The sequence below is a fragment of the Onychomys torridus genome, chromosome 3, assembly GCF_903995425.1.
Source record: "Onychomys torridus chromosome 3, mOncTor1.1, whole genome shotgun sequence".
In the NCBI taxonomy this organism is placed as follows: Eukaryota; Metazoa; Chordata; class Mammalia; order Rodentia; family Cricetidae; genus Onychomys; species Onychomys torridus.
This window is the reverse complement of record NC_050445.1, coordinates 95,409,486-95,427,133: the sequence shown is the minus strand read 5'-3', so window position 1 is coordinate 95,427,133 and position 17,648 is coordinate 95,409,486.

Sequence of the window (17,648 nt, the reverse complement as noted above, 5' to 3'; positions counted from 1 at the left end):
CCATTAATAATCTTTTTAGCACTGTAGCATATTTTTAATTGGGTTGTTCATTATTTTGATGTATAATTTCTTGAATTCTTTATATATATATATTGGAGATCAGCCCTCTGCCAGATGTGGGTTTGTTGAAGATCCCTTCTCATTCTATAGGTTGTTATTTTGTCTTATTTACTGTGTCCTTTGCCTTACAGAAGCTTCTCATTTTCAAGAGATTCCATTTATTAATAGTTGCTCTCAGTGTCTGAAACTACTTTAAGAATTAGTATCCTGTGCCAATGCATTCAGGAATAGTTCCTACTTTCTCTTCTATCAGGTTCAATGCAATTGGTTTTATATTGAGGTCTTTGATTCACTTGGACTTGAGTTTTGGGCTTGGTGATAGATAAGGATCTATTTGCATTCTTCTACATGTTAATATCCAGTTATGCCAGCACCATTTGTTGAAGATGTTTTCTTTTTTCCATTGTACAGATTTGGCTTCTTTGTCAAAAATCAGGTGTTCATAGGTTTGTGGGTTAATGTCAGGAACATCAATTAGATTCCATTAGTCCACATGTCAGTTTTTATGCCAATACCAAGCTGTTTTTATTACTATAGCTCTATACTAGATCTTGAGGTCAGGGATGATGATGCCTCCAGAAGTTGCTTTATTGTACAAGACTGTTTTAGCTATCCTGGGTTTTCTGTTTTTCCATATGACGTTGAGTATTGTTCTTTCCAGGTCTATGAATAATTGTGTTGAGATTTTGATGGGGATTGCACTGAATCTGGAGATTGCTTTTGGTAAGACTACCATTTTTACTATGTTAATCTTACCATTCCATGAGCATGGGGGATCTTTTCGTTTTTGCCATCTTCAGTTTCTTTCTTCAGTGACTTCAAGTTCTTGTCATACAGGTCTTTCACTTTTTTGGTTAGAGTTACCCCAAGGTATTTTATATTATTTATGGCTATTGTAAAGGGTGATGTTTCTATGATTTCTTTCTTTCTAAGCCTGTTTATCATTTGTATATAGGAGGGCTACTGATTTTTGAATTAATCTTGTATCCTGCCACCTTAATGAAGGAATTTATCAGCTGTAGGAGTTCCCTTATAGAATTTTTGGGGTCACTTATGCATACTATGATATCATCTGCAAATAGTGAAAGATTGACTTCTTCCTTTCCAATTTGCTCCCCTTGATCTCCTTTTGTTGTCTCATTGCTCTAGCTAGAACTACAAGTACTATATTGAATAAATATAGGGAGAGTGGAGAGCTTTGTCTTGTTCCTGATATTAGTAGAATCCCTTCGAGTTTCTCTCCATTTAATTTGATGGTGGTTGTGGGCTTGCTTTATATTGCCTTTATTATGTTTAGGTGTGTTCCTTGTATTCCTTATCTCTCCAAGACCTTTATCATGAAGGGGTGTTGCATTTTGTCAAAGGCCTTTACAGCATTTAATGAAATGATCTTGTGGTTTTTTTTTTCCTTTCAGTTTGTTTATATGGTGTATTATATTGGCAGATTTTTGTATGGTGAACTATTGTTGCATATCTGGGATGAAGCCTGCTTGGTCATGGTGGCTAATTATTAGATGTGTTCTTGGAGTCTGTTTGCCAATATTTTATTATTTTTGCATCAATGTTTATGAGGGAGATTGGTCTGCAATTCTCTTTCTTTATTGCATCTTTGTGTGGCTTGGGTATCAGAGTAACTGTAGCCTCATAAAAGGAGTTTGGTAACATTCTTCTGTGTGTTTTGTGTGGAACAATTTGAAGAGTACTGCTATTAGCTCTTCTTTGAAAATCTCAGAGAATTCTGCACTGAAACCATCTGGTCCTGGGTGTTTTTTTTTTGGGGGGGGGAGACTATTAATGGCTGTTTCTATTTCCTTAGGGGTGATTGGTCTATTTAAATTGTTTAACTGGTCTTAATTTAACTTTGGTATGTGGTACCTATCTGGAAAATTGTGCATTTATTTTGATTTTCCAATTTGTAGAGTACAGGTTTTTGAAACATGACATGATGGCACTCTAAATTTCCTCATTTTCTGTTATGTCTCCTTTTCATTTCTGATTTTGTTAATTTGGATGCTCTCTCTCTTCCTTTTGGTTAATTTGGATAAGGACTTGTTTGTCTTGTTGATTATTTCAAAGAACCAACTCGTTGTTTCATTGATTCTTTGTATTGTTCTCTTTGATTCTATTTTATTGATTTCAGCTTTCAATTTGATTACATTCTGGTGTCTGTTCCTCCTTTGAGTTTTCTTCTTTTTGCTCTAGAGCTTTCATGTGTGCTGCTAAGTTACTAGAGTGAAATTTCTCCAACTTCTTTATGTGGGCATTTAGTGCTATGAATTTTCCTCTTAGCACTACTTTCATAGTGTCCCATAAGTTTGGGTATGTGGTATATTCATTTTCATTGAATTCTAAGAAGTCGTTAATTTCTTTATTTTCTCCTTGGAACATTGGCAATTCAGTTGAGCATTATTCAGTTTCCATGTGATTCTAGGCTTTCTGTAACTTTTGTTGTTGTTGAAATCTAACTTTTAGCCATGTTGATCTGATAAAATATAGGAGGTTGCTCCAAATTTTTGTATCTGTTGAGATTTGCTTTGTGACTGAGTATGTGGTTGATTTTAGAGAAGGTTCCATGGGGTGATGAGAAGAAGGTATATTCTTTTTGTTAGGTTGGAATGTTCTGTATATATCTGTTAAGTCCATTTGAGTCGTAATATCTGTTTGGTCCCTTATTTCTCAAGTTTCAGTCTGGCCATGTGTCCAATGTAGACAGTGTGGTGTTGAAGTCTCCCACTATTAATGTGTGATTTTGATATGTGATTTAAGCTTTAGTAATGTTTCTTTTACATATGTGAGTGTCGTTATATATGGAGCATAAATGTTCATAATTCAGACTTCATCTTGGTGGCTATTTCCTGTGGTGAATATGTAATATCCTTCCCGATCTCTTTTGATTATTTTTAATTTGAAGTCTATTTTATTAAATGTTAGGATAGTTACAACAGCTTGCTTCTTTAATCCTCTTTATTGCAAAGTCTTTTTCCAGCCTTTTACTCTGAGGTAGTGTCTGTTCTTGAAGTTGAGGTGTATTTCTTGTATACAGCAGATGAATGGATCCTGATTTCATATCCAATCTGTTGGCCTGGGTCTTTTTAATAGGTGATTTGAGTCCCTTGATATTAAGGGATATTAATGACCAGTGATTGTTAATTCCTGTTATCTTTTGGTGGTAGTGTATGTGTATTTCCCTTCTTTGGAATTTACTACAGTGGGGTCATCTAATGTCTGTGTTTTTGTGGGTGCCTCTGAATTCCTTAGGTTGGAGTTTTCCTTCTAGTGCTTTCTGTAGGGACAGATTTGTGGATAGGTATTGTTTAAATTTGGTTTTGTCTTGGAATGTCATGTTCACTCTGTCTATGGTGATTGAAAGTTTTTCCAGGTATAGTCTGGCATCTGTGGCCTCTTAGTGTTTGCATTAAAATCTGTCCAGGACCTTTTGGCTTTCACAGTCTCCATTGAGAATTCAGGTGTCATTCTGATGGGTCTGCCTTTATAAGCCACTTGGCCTTTTCCTTTGCTGTCTCTTAATATCCTTTCTTTATTCTGTATGTTTAATGGTTTAATTATTATGTGATGAGGGGACTTTTGAGGGGGGGTCTAGTCTATTTTGTGTTCTATAAGCTTCTTATATCTTCATAGATATTTCCTTCTTTACATTGGGAAACTTTTCTTCCATGATTTTGTTGAATGTATTTTCTGTGCCATCGAGTTGGTATTCTTCTCCTCCTTCTATCCCTATTATTCTTAGTATTGGCCTTTTCCTGGTGTCCCAGATTTCCTGGACATTTTGTGTTATGACTTTCGGCTTTGGTGTTTTCTTTGACTGATGAATCTATTTCCTCTCTTGTATCATCTGTGTCAGAGATTCTCTCTTCCATCTCTTGTGTTATGTTGGTTATGCTTGTATCTATAGTTCCTATTCATTTACTCAGATTTTCTATTTCTACCATTCCCTTGGTTTCTGTCTTCTTCATTGTTTCTATTTAGTTTTCAGGTCTTGGACTGTTTTCTTCACATGTTTAATTGCTTTTTCATTGTTTTCCTGTCTTTCTTTAGGGGATTTATTTATTTCTTCCATTTTTTTTTTGTTTTTTTCCCCTTGATTTCTTTAAGGGAATTTTTCATTTCCTCTTTAAAGGCTTGTCCTTATAACATTATTTTTAAGGTTGAGCCATCCTTCTTCTTCTACATTGTGATATTAAAGTCTTGCTGTTGTAGAACCACTAGGTTCTGATGATGCCATATTGCTTTTTATCTTGTATTTTTGCACTGGCATCTTCCTATCTCTTCCTTCAATGGGTGCAAGAGGTGCCTGTGTCTGAGTGAGGTGCTATTTATCCAATCTGTGCTTGCTGTGTCTGTTTCCAAGGGGGGCACTCTGGGTCCAATCTTAGCTCTTGGTCTAATTGGAAATGGTGGATTCTGTGTCTCAGGGAGCTTCTCTTGGTCCAATCCAACCTGGCTGATTCTGTGTCTCAGGAAGCTGCTCTTTGTCTTATCGGGGCTCTTGGTCCAATCATAGGTAGAGGATTCTGTGTCTCAGGAAGCCTCTCTTAGTACAATGAGAGCTCTTGGTCCAATGAGAGCTGGTGGATTCTGTGTTTCTGGAAGCCATTGGGGTCACAGAGGTATGGGTATGTTTGGGGTAGGGCATGGGTCTTGTAGACTGCAGGGTCCCATTAGGGGTTTTGGTGGGGGAGCCTCTCCACAGGAGTCTTCCCTGCTGGCTGGCAACTGGAGCAGTGATGGTGGGGGTTCCTGGGGACTGGCTGTGTCCCAGGCCCTAGGTCCTAGAGACCATGTATATGTTTATGTGTATTTATGACTGTAGGTGCACTACACAAATTCAGGAGACTACAAAAACCAGAAGATAGTGTCAATTCCCTAAACTGGAGTTATAGGCAATTGTTCTCTACTATGTGGATGTTGTGAATTTAACCCTGGTTCTATGGAAGAACAGTGAGTGCTTTTAAGCACTGACGATCTTCCCAGTCCCTTAAAATTTCTACAGATTTTAGCTAGGAATTTATTTCATTCTAGTTTTTTCATTTACATTTATAGTTCCAGTAATATTATTAGTATCTTTTCATCTCTTTTAGTTCTTTTGAACATGGTCTGGTCTCTTGTTATTCCATACTTTTACTAACACCTATGACTCTTTTCCTTTTTATCTTCCTTCCATTTTTAGCTTGCAATATTTGCCTAAACAGTTTTCTTACTGGTCCTAGACCTACAAGAACATACCTGAAACATTCACAATTGATATATTTTCTATAATTTTCCTTGTAAATTCCAGTTGTTCATCTACAGGTATCCACATGGAAATAGTTCCAAGAAACTCCATGGATTATAAAATATTTGGATGCTTTAGTCCTTTATATATTCTGGTGTAACAAGTGTTTCTTTAGACTGCCAGCTCCCAAATAATGACATGGATATTTATTATTGATTATGAAAGTTGACCTTAGCATAGGTGTATTCCCAACTAGCTCATAAAACTTAAATTTAATCAGTTTTTGTTAATCTACATTCTGGCACATGGCTCATCTCTCCTCAGTACCTTCTCCTCAGTACCTTACATCTAACTTCCTCCATGTCTGCTTAGCAAATTGCTCTCTCTTATACTTCCTCCAAATTCTGCTCTCTTCCCAGAAGTCCCATCTATCCTCTTATGCCTAGCTATTGCCTTCCAGCTTTTCATTAAACCAATAAGAAGGTACCTTATGCAGATAAAGTAAAACACACAGCTTTATAGTATATTCAAATATCCCACAATAGTCTGGCACAGATTTTGTCTATAATTTAATCACATCTTCCCATATTCTTTAATTCTTCTCCAGATTGCATAAAATATCTTACACGATGTAAATTCCATGTAAATAGTTATTGCATTTTGTTAGAAATAATGAAGAGAACAAAAAGACTAAACATGTTCAATATAGAAGCAGTTTTAGAAACATTCATATTTTCTTTCATGTTGCATCTGTATTTATAGAACACATAGGTGTGGTGGAATGTATGTATTGAGGTGATGTAATTATTGATAAGCTATGATCTAAGACTATTGCCATGATATTTTTTTATTTCAAATTTTATTTTTATACTGATTTTTGTGTTTTAATCTTACATATCAGCCATGGATTCCCTTGTCCTCCCCCCTCCCGACCTCATCCCCACCTTCCCTCCAGACCACCCCCCATTCCCATCTCCTCCAGGACAAAGACTCCCCTGGGGATTCAGCTCAACCTGGTAGATTCAGTACAGGCAAGTCCAGACCCCTCCTTCCAAGCTGAGCAAAGTGTCCCCACATAAGCCCCAGGTTCCAAACAGCTAGCTCATGCAGTAAGGACAGGTCCTGGTCCCACTGCCTGGTGTCTTCCAAACAGTTCAAGCTATTCAATTGTCTCACTTATCCAGAAGGCCTGATCCAATTGGGGGCTCCACAGCTTTTGGTTCATAATACATGTGTTTCCATTAGGTTTGCTATTTGTCCCTGTGATTTTTCCAATCTTGGTCTCAACAATTCTTGCTCATACAATCCCTTCTCTTTCTCGTCAACTGGACTCATGGAGCTCCATCTGGTACTCATTCATAGGAAGATACTAGATGCAAAACAAAGATGACTAGACTGCTACTTATAACTCCAGAGAGGCTACCTAGAAAACAGGGCCCTAAGAAAGACACAGGGATCACCCAATGACAGAGAAATGGATGAGATCTACATGAACAACCTGGAAGTGAGTTGGGGTAATGAAGGGCAAAGTTTGAGGGAAAGAGAGCTTAGGGGAGCAGGAGATCCCAGCTGGATCAAGAACAGAAAGGGAGAACAAGGAATAACAGACCATGATAAATGAAGACCACATGAGAACCGGAAGAAGCAACATGCTAGAGAGGCCCCCAGAAATCCACAATGATACATCCACTGTAGACTACTGGCAATGGTCGAGAGAAAGCCTGATCTGACCTAGTCTGGTGCTCAGATGGCCAAACACTCTAACGGTCATGCTGGAACTCTCATCCAATAACTGATGGAAGTGGATACAGAGATCCTTGGCCAGGCCATGATATTTTTAATCTATTTGTTATAACTGGTCTGCTTTGATGTGTGTATTTGAGAGTGTAAATGTGCATATGTGCAGCTATGTGTATTTATTTATCCATGTACTTGTGTGTGAAGGCTAGAAGTTGATGTAGGGTATTTTTATTTTGATAGTTCTCCTCTTTATTATTTTAGACAAGGTTGCTGACTGAACCTGAAGCTTGCCAATTTAGCAATTTGGCTAGAATGACTAGTCAGGAAACCTAGTGATCTTTCCCTCTTTGGTTTTCCCACTGAGATCATGAACATGTGCCACAACACTTGGCTTTTATGTGAATGGGATGATAGAGAACTGAACTCAGGTCCTCATACTTGTGCAGAAAGCAATTGCAAGGTAAGACTGGGGATGCATCATTTGCCTATAGAAAGAGCAGAGCCCAGGAGACGTTAGCTCAGGCCATCCAGACTAGAAAGCAAATGAGTAGTTTATAAACTGAATAAATAGCTGCTTTGTATTACTTAGGTTTGCTGCTAAAAGCCAAGTAATCTATGTCACAGCCTCCATTCCTTTTAATTAGTCAAAATCATATGTTTTATTTCCTATAGAATCATATTCATTAGCATTTTGTGCTTATTCTAGAAATCCCAACATTGGTATCTAAATTGTTACAGAGTCCTGGAGATTGGTGCTTTTCCAACATGCTAAGCAGTACAAGCACATTACAGAAGTTTAACTTTTCTTATGGTTGAAATATGAAATGTCCCTCACAAGAACATGTGTTGTCTGAAGAGTTGGCACTCGGCTAATGGTACTGTTTGAGAACATTCTAGAACCTTGTAAACACGAAACTAGCTGTTAGATATACAGCCATTGTGGGAGATAAGGTTACAGGTTCTAGACTAGCTTCTCTCCTGGGCCCTCTGTTGACTAAGAGCTGTCACCATTTAACCGTATGCAGCCTTCTACCATTGCCACACCCAGGAACCATCCCCCATCATGCTTTCCCTGCTACCATGTACTCTTTCCTCTAACCACAGAGGCCACAGTAGCCATTGTAGAACCTCCATCTCTTTATTGTTTCTCTCAGTATCTGTCAAAACGATGAGAAAGGTTACTATAAACACCACTTACCATCTCTCACCTTTATTATTCTTGCTACTTTTGACATATGTTTTCTGTCATCATATCAGCAATAGTTCTGCTATTTCATATAAGCAATTGACAGGTAACACTCTGCAGGATGCCTGACTGCTTTAGTCAAAAAACTTTATAAGAGCATGGATGCACTGATAGAGCCAGTGGGATAGCAAAAACAACATATTTAGGCAGTGAAAATTCCCCCTTCGTGGGGGAAAGCATGCATTTTGTAAGAAATAATGTAACATGGGCAGGGCTGTGGTTGAATGGTAGAATGCTGCTTGATTCTACTTGAATGGCCAAACTAAGAAATTCTGAGACTGGAAAAATCTAAAAATAGAAAGAAAACAACTACAACAAAAACCCAAATACAAACTAAGTATTCAATGAATGGAAAACATGTTAAAAACATTCAATATTTGTAAATCTACAATAGAAGGCCATTAATTTAAGGAATAAAATTAAAATGCACTTGTGTGAGTTAGGGCCATATCCTTTTTATCAACATGTTTCACTTGATTGTGGTTTATTAATATGTTTTACTAAAGATTGTTGTTACTTTTAGCTAGAAGATAATCCTAAACCCTAGAAAATATTTTCATAAATAAAGATAATGTAGAATTTGGAACTGGGGAGATGGTTCATTTGTTACAGTGCTTTCCATGCTAGGATGTAGACATGTATGGCAGTAGTACACACTTGTAGCCCCAAAGCCATGTAGGGAGTAAACATAGATGGATACATAAAGCCTGTTGTCTCTCAGTCTAACAGATTCAATGAGCACTAGGTTCAATTAGATAGCTTGCCTCAAAAGATAAGGTCGATATCAAAAGAGGAAGACATCATGTCTATATCATCTATGTACACAGGATCACAAATATGTACACTCACAATTCCACACACAAATGTATCTTCTCACATGAGCATGGCTATAACTTGTGTGTGCACGTGTGTGCATGCACACACACACACACACACACACACACACACACACACATACACACATCAAGTTATATGCCAATTCTAAAGTAAAAAGGAGGCACAGACATGGAGATGCATAGATTTATTTTTAGCTGGATAGTGTGATTTTTCTTAAAGTCAGATATTTGGTAAAAAGCCCATCATGTAGTAACAGACAATCATTTTGCTTAACTGGAGTTTACAACAAGAAGTAGTCAAGAAGAATTCCCCTGACCTGGCATATCAAAGTCTCATTTACATTAAAGAAAAGAAGATCTTCTTAGATTGAAATATGCTAATTAACATAGTGCTCATTAATTACTGCTTTCAAAAGCTTCTACTTTCAAAGTTTAGCAGCACTGTGAATGACCTTAATATGTCTTAATATGCATGTCTGTACCTCACCTTGCCACTGGGAAAAACAAATTTTAACTCTGATCTGCTAAAAGTATTAAGCAAAGGATAATTTTAAATGGATTCTGCCTTGGCCATATTTCCTTTTTCTCTTAGAGTGTGACCAGAAAACAATAACTGTTTCCAAAAATTTCTTTGGCTCTTCCCAATAAGAGTGGAATACAGATCTCTCTGAGTATTTTGAGCTTTGGTGTTCACACTGGTAAAGCATTGGGGTGGGGATGGCTCAGGGAAATAGAATGGTGTGGGATTTACATTTGGAAGAACAGAAGAAAATTTGATCAGAAAACTGAGTGCAAATAAAAGGAGGAAGAGGGGGGGTCTCTGAAATAGGCATTTTTTAAAAATGCTGTAGCTTATTTGCCTTCATGGATAATATCTGTTTCTCATTCAATATTCTACATCTCAATTAGGAAAAATAAATATCCAATTACATTTGGTGCAATTTTCAGGTGAATATTGCTTACTCAGAGAACTTCTCTTGCATTGAACCAGGGCACTAAGCTGCAATCCATTGGCTGAGGATCTGGGAGGTTGTAATTAGTGTGAAGTGTTTCTTCTCTTCCCCTGTCCCTTACACATGGATATGACAGGCAATTCTGAAATGACCAGCTATTAGAAGGAGAATAGAGCTGATACAACTACAGTGTGAAGGCTTTTTCCATTGCTCAATCTCAAAGTCATTATCTGCCATCTGAACTGCTCTAAGAGAAAGAGGCCAGACTAATACCACCTCTCTTGTAGTGGAGTTCATGCCTAAATATCACTGTAAACCTTTTACCAATAGGGATGATCAAACATTTCTTTACTGTAACTTTAAGTAATTTGCTTACTATTCCAAAGATTAATTGTGGAGACAAGACTGAAGAAGCTTCCCTGGGTTACTTAGAATGAAGACTTGCCATGGAAGAGGGAAACATTTGGGCAATTTCCCTAAGAACTTTCTCTAAATAGTGAGATTATGGGTAAAACATGATATACAATAGCAAAGGTTTAGATGGCCTTTATTTACTTCTTGAATATTGAACTATGGTTCATATTTGCAATCATATAAACATGCAAAATACTTAGTCGTGGCGGGCTTCTTATAAATGTTGAATACACGCTAGCTATAGCTAATATAGCTAATAGATACAGTACATAATCAGAATCACACAGTTCAGGGTTCTTGGAGAAAGTCAATCAACTGACTAACTCAGGGTCTTTTCCCTAGACTTGCTATCATAATACAGGGATAATTATAGTGTCATATCTGAAGATATTAAAAGCTGAGGCATCAATGGCTCAGCAAATATCAAATGCCCATATGTGTAAAGATTTGTGGATAATGGTTCAGTGAATAAGATGGACTTATCCCTTATGAAGCTTAGAACAAAGAACAAAGGAATATATGTTATATTTTGCAGTGCTGCAAAGATGTAATATGTAATAATTTTGTATACATTTTATTCTCTTTTATTACCAGAGTGACTAAAATGAAGGTCCATGGGATGCACTGTAAGAACAAAGGAAAATGAGTGATTGTACTCAGGGTTAGCAAGCACAGTCATGAAAAAGGAATTATTTTTTGATAGAGGTTAAAAGAAAAATTAAGCACAGGTATGTCAACAGAGTGGGGATGAGGCAAAACAACACAGCAGCTTAAACAAGCAAGGGATAGAGATGGGCATTCAGTAGGCACCTCAGGAATTCTTCCAGAGATGTACCAGAATCCACTCTAGAAAAGCTACAAAATGTAATCTTCAGTTAGAACAGTTCTTGTATTCTTATGGGAATAAGGAAAGTAATCACATTAATTCTGTAGATTCGAGCAAAACAGTCTCTCTGAATCTGTCTAGAGTGTCTTGGCCACTTGGAGGTGAGGAATGTCACCAACAACTGACAAAGCTGTATAGACTACTGTAAAATGGTTGAACTATGTGTAATACAAAAGGCTATTTTAGAGCCCAGTTTAATGTTGAGAAGGTTTAGTAAGGCAGAGGAAGTTACAATTTGAATAACTTCAAGAAAATCACACATGACCTGCAGGCAGAAATAGATATATGCTTGGGGTTCTTGAGATGATAAGATCTGCTACTAGAACAAGAACAGTGGGGATCATATAAAAATATGAAGAAAGAGCTTTTGAAAATTCATAGGCTCTGATGAATGGAAAGGAAATGAACCCTGCACCTAGCATGGTGTTACACACCTCTCAGATCAACTCAACAAGGTTACTATAAATTCCAGGCCACCAGCCCAGGCTGCATAAGGAGGCATCGTTGTTATGCAAGAATATTTAGAAAACATAAATCAAAAAGGGAAAAGCAAAGAGAAATTCAGGTGGTGGCCCCAGGAAGCTTTTCTTCCTATTTTGGTCAGTTCAAAGGATACATGCATTTTCAGAGGACTTACCACATGTGTTTGCCTCAGATTAGACATAAAAATAATTCAGAAATAACTAATGTACAGGTGCAAGTAAACTCATAGCAGTGAATTTAAGTGTAGAAAGAGATACAGAGAAAGGAAATGAAACAAGAAGGGGAAAGAAGAGGAGGAAGAGGAGGAGGAGGAGCAGCCGCAGCAGCAACAGCAACAAGAAACAGATCTTCAAAAATGAACACCTAGAGAGGGCTAGAAGAAAGGAGAGCATCTAAAATGCCACATGTAAATTGCTGCATCCTTTGTTATGAACGAGCCATGCATGAGGGAGAAGATTGCTGTTTCTCTTAAATGCAGCTTGAAAGGCATTAAGCATAATCATCCATGTTCTTGTGTCTCATATTATTCTCATTATTTGTCATACATGTGTACTTTTAAATTAGATTCATTTGAAAGTGACCCAATTTTCCGGGGGGATTTTTGCTCTGATTTTCTATGGGGCATTGAGTACAAATGAGGAAATAGCTTCAGCTGAAGTGGATATATTTGCCATCAATGGCATTTGTTCAGGAAAACAAACATAAATAGAAGAACAAACAGAAAGAGACTGCTTTTGTTCTATACATTTTGAAGTGTCATGATGGGACTGTCAATAGGAGGAAGCAGATGTGTTCTCCTTACATAATCAGTCAAGGTCATGTGATGAAAAAACAAAACTATACTTCAGAGCCCTGCCCTTGCCCATCCCTCCCTCTCCAGGCCTCTCTGCTAGTCCCCTAGAATGTAATTCTGAAAGGCTGCTTCAGGAACTAACGCTAAGGCTTCCATTTCTAATCCAAGCACAGAGGATTTCTCCTGGCTTGGCTGTGAATACTTAATTTCTGGACACATCTGTTTCTCTTTAGGAGTTAACTCTTAAAAGTAACCTTTGAGAAGATGAAAGGGGAGCATGAAACATTTTCATTTTCTTGAAGAATCTAGTTTGTCTATTCTCAGGAGACAATTGCACCTGGGAGCATTCGCTTGACTATAATAGAAAGCTACTTGTTTCATTTAAAAAAGAAAAAAATAGAAAGAGAGAAAACAAAGCAGTTTGTAAGCTGACACACAACTCTAGCAGAATTTTCTTTTAATTTGGACCTCTTGCTTGACTAACAGAGCCTAAGGTCCCCACCCCCCTTTTTTTAACCCTCCCTAAATACTGTTCATCTCCAACCTTCTTTCTAAGTCTAATTCCCATGTTTGCCACTATGCTTTCCAACAGTTGGATTTTCTCACTTAACATAGAGCAAAAAGAATAATTGCGGACTAAATCATGTAACAAGGGGCTCCTTCCCTAAATGATGCCTATAAAGGCAACCCCTTGTTTTACAGTTTCATTTGCTTAATGATGTGATTGAAAACTATTGGAATAAATTAATTTTTTTCTTATAATAGTAGATTTAAATCAAACAACTTGCTTGGTCATAATGCATTCGGTTTATAATTTATTGCCTCCATCTTGCATACTTTTAAACATTTTGTGAGTTCTTTGTGTTGTAGGATTTAGTTACCCAAGTAAAACAGCTGCCACCTTCACCAAATCATCTGTTCCAGCTTGCTGGAGACCATCAGGGGTGGGCCGTGGGCTTTTGACATTCCCTAGAGAAGGAGGGTAAAAGGAAAGGTCATTGGACCCTTGCCTCACATTCTAGCTTTTTGTTCCAACAATTTGTGTGCCACGCTGTTCTAATTGGATGGTCTGAGATCTAAGGAGATGCTAGAGAATATAGGCCGAGGTTGGGGGATAATGTAAGAGGAAATCCATATATATGGCTATGGGGAAGCCACCATTCTTGCTTACTAAAGATTTTCCAGTGCACCTGCTTTAGGATCACTCATTCTCCTGACAGTAACACTTTACCCAAGTCCTGTAAGAAAGCTCAATAAACTCACCATTTCCCAAAGGTGAACTTTGCTGGATTAGTACTTTGGTTTGCTGTTCATACCTTATGAGAAGGGGTAAACCTTGTTTATATTTCCTCATGGAAGGAATTTATTTCAGTACTAGGTAAAACAGTATGTATTATGTTCACATCCATCATCTTGTATATAGTTCCTCATGAATGCATGAGGGGATTGTTGATTTCTCATCCCTTACCAGGTTATGTTTCCCTGGGACAGATTAGCAATCAGATGTATTTTGTTCTTTAGATTTCTTCTTTACATAACTGAAAACATTATTATCTATTGGTATTTTTCATCACTAATATTGTTGCAGCACTCCCTCTGTTCATACTTTTTTTCTGGAAGTCAAAGCAGTGTGGTCCTGTGTAAAGAAGACTCCAGAACTGGACAGAAACCATGCAATATTAGTGTCCAGGTGAAGAAAGCTTCCTGGCTGGGCAGTCAACTAGTGAATCTGATAAGTGTATAATTCAAAGATAATTAAGGGTGGATAAGGGAAATACAAATGGGCAGATCTGTCTTTTATTGTACTGGGATGATTGTATTGAGATGAAATCATATTTTGACACATAAAAATAGAAAAGAATTATTATACAAGACTGTATCCTGGGAGCACCTTTGGAGAGCAATACCACAGTAGCAATAAGCTCATCTAGTGGTTCGGTACGTTGGTTTAAAAAAAAAAAGCAATGACCATTAAAAGGAACCTAGGGTCCTTGGGAATATAGCTGTAGAAAATAGGATAGGCATAAAGCACTGTGCTACACTACCAAATGAGGACTTATTCTAAGAATAGTGAGGGTATGGCTAAAAGAATATAGAAAGAATCTAAAGTTCTGCCACTATATAAACACGAAGTACTTTGAATAAGCTGTAATTATCACCAACAAAGCCAATAATAGCAATGGATTGTAAACAATTCAGTAAATTGTTCTGCCCTATAGAAATAATAAGTAAGTGAATCCATTTGGAGAATATTCTATCCTAGTGTTGCATACCAACTCATATAGGTAGAAAGAATTAGAAAATCCATGTGCCAATTTCTCCACTAAACATTAATTCCTGAAAGAACTGATGATAACTTTTAAAACTTAAAGCAAGGAAAAGAGGTGTGAGAAGTGGGATTTTATAGAATTTCAAAACTTCTGCTTCTCCCAGCAATGATATTCTTTATAAATAGAGGACACAAAGTTACGAAAGTAAAGGCTGCAAGACACCATCTGAATCAACTTGTCAAAGTCAGTATTATCACTTATGGGGCAAATCAATAACTCTGAGCTTCCCAATATGAGTTGATGAAAATCCTTATTAATTCTATAGTGTTCTTTCCAAAATGCCTAACTAGGGTCATATGATGAATCCAAATTGCAGGCATTTTTCAAAGTGAGGAATTTGTTATCTTCATGAATATCTCAGCCCAAATAGTCAATTAAAGTGAGGATTATTTCAAATTGAAGAAGATTATAGAAGCATGACTAGTGAGCAGAGGCTATGTCTAGTATTAGTCTCAAATTATAATGGGCATTTATAGTAAAACTGGTGAAATGTTTTCTTTCTTTTTTATTTATCTTATTTTATTATTATTGAGAAATTTTCTATTCATATTACATACAAACCACAGATCCCCTCCCCTCCCTAGTCTTCGCCTCATCCCGACCTCCATTTCCACCTCCTCCAAGGCAAGGCCATCCGTGGGGAATAATGAGGAGTCAACAGAGCCTGATACACCCAGTTGGGGCAGGTCCAAGCCCCACCCCCTGCCTCAAGGCTATGTCTACCTTAGGCCATGGGCTCCACAAAGCCCACTCATGCCCTAGGGATAGATCCTGATCCTAACGCCTGGAGGCCCTTTAAGCAGATCAAGCTACATAACTGTCTAGCCTATACAGAGGGCCTAGTCCAGTCCCATGGAGGCTTCACAGCTATTGGTCCATGGTTTATGAGTTCCCACTAGTTGGGTTTTGCTGTGTCTTATGTTTCCCCATCATGATCTTGATGCCCCTTGCTCATAGAATCCCTCTTCTCTCTTTGGTCTCCTGAAGCTCTGCCTGGTGCTTGGCTGTGCATCTCTGCATCTGCTTCCACCAGTTACTGGATGAAGGCTCTATGATAGAGTATTCACTAATCTGACTATCAAGTTAGGCTAGTTGGGGCACCCTCTCCACAATAGCTAGTAGTCTAAGGTGGGGTTATCCTTGTGGGTTTCTAGAAACTTCCCTAGCATGTTGGGGCATTGAGCACTACTACCTCTTCCAACAGTCATTGACAGATATTCCTTGTCAGTTTGTAAAGACATTTGGTATTATCTCATTCAATGCTTACAGTAGCCCCACAAATGGGATTCTGTCATTGTGATTTTTAGTATATAGTCTAAAATTTATAGAGATTTACGTCCCATTCTTGGTTCCACAGCTACAAGGAGGTAGGTGGCTTTTAGATGTTAAATTGCTTCTGTCTAACATCAAACTGCCTCCTCTCTGAGCCTATTCAATCAATTCTGCCAAAATACTGAGCTTTAGACTGGGAACCCATCATGCAGACAGCAGCAGACAGACTTCAGTTAATAGCAGGGCCCAATGGGCCCAATACCCATTTTCAGTATAAGGACCCAATAACATTCTTACTGTGATTACTGGGTGTGCTCAGCTGACACCAGGTACACATAAAATCCACTTTTGGATACTCTCAAATTAGTATGTCAGTGGGAGGCAGAGGCAGGCAGATCTCTGTTAGTTCAAGGCTAGCCCGGACTACCAAATGAGTTCTAGGAAAGGTGCAAAGCTACACAGAGAAACCCTGTCTTGAAAAACCAAAAAGAAAAAAAAATTAAAAAAATAAATAAATAAATAAAATAAATAATAGTATGTCAGACTGTAAGAATGAAAGATATGAGAGGCTATCTGTGTACCTCAGCTGACAGGGCATAATGTTTGCCTAACATGTATGAAAGCCTGAGTTCATTTTATAGCCTTACACAAAAACCCAAGTGACAGTGCCCAACTATAATCCCAGCACTTCAAAAGGGAGCAATAGGATTATAAATTCAACCTTATCCTCAAATATGTATCGATTTAGAGGCAAGCTTGTGCATATTAGAACCTATGTATGCATACACACATATTGAGCTTGGTAGTGCATACTTTTAATCCCAGTACTTGGGAGGCAGATGCAGGTAGTTTAATTTTGAGTTTCAGTGCATCCAGCACTATATAGTGAGACCTTTTCTCAATGATCTTAAAAAAAGGAAGAGATAAAGAAAAAAAAAATAGACAGGAGTGATGGTACATGCTTGTAATCCCACGATTCCAAAGGCAAAGGCAGACAGATATATATAAGCTCCAGGCCAACCTGGTCTACCTAGTGAGTTCCAGCGCACCCAGGGCTATATAGTGAAATGAAATTCTGTCTCAAAAATGAACAAGCAACAACAGATGTATATAAGAAGAAAAAGTAAACAAAGCAAAAAAAAACAAAAATCCACTTTTATTTGTATATTAGATGACACCAACATATTTTCATATCCTATGCAGAAATATTTTTTTTTTGTGACAGTAATACAACCTTTTGTGTAATCGTCTATCAAAGAGCTTCCATCCACTTGCCTTTTAAATAGTAAGATGTATGTCCACAGCCTCCACAAGATCCCTTGAATTTTCTGGGACCAAGGGTCCCTGTATAAAACTTGCACACTCATCATTCAATAAAGCTAGCTCTTAACAGCTTCATATA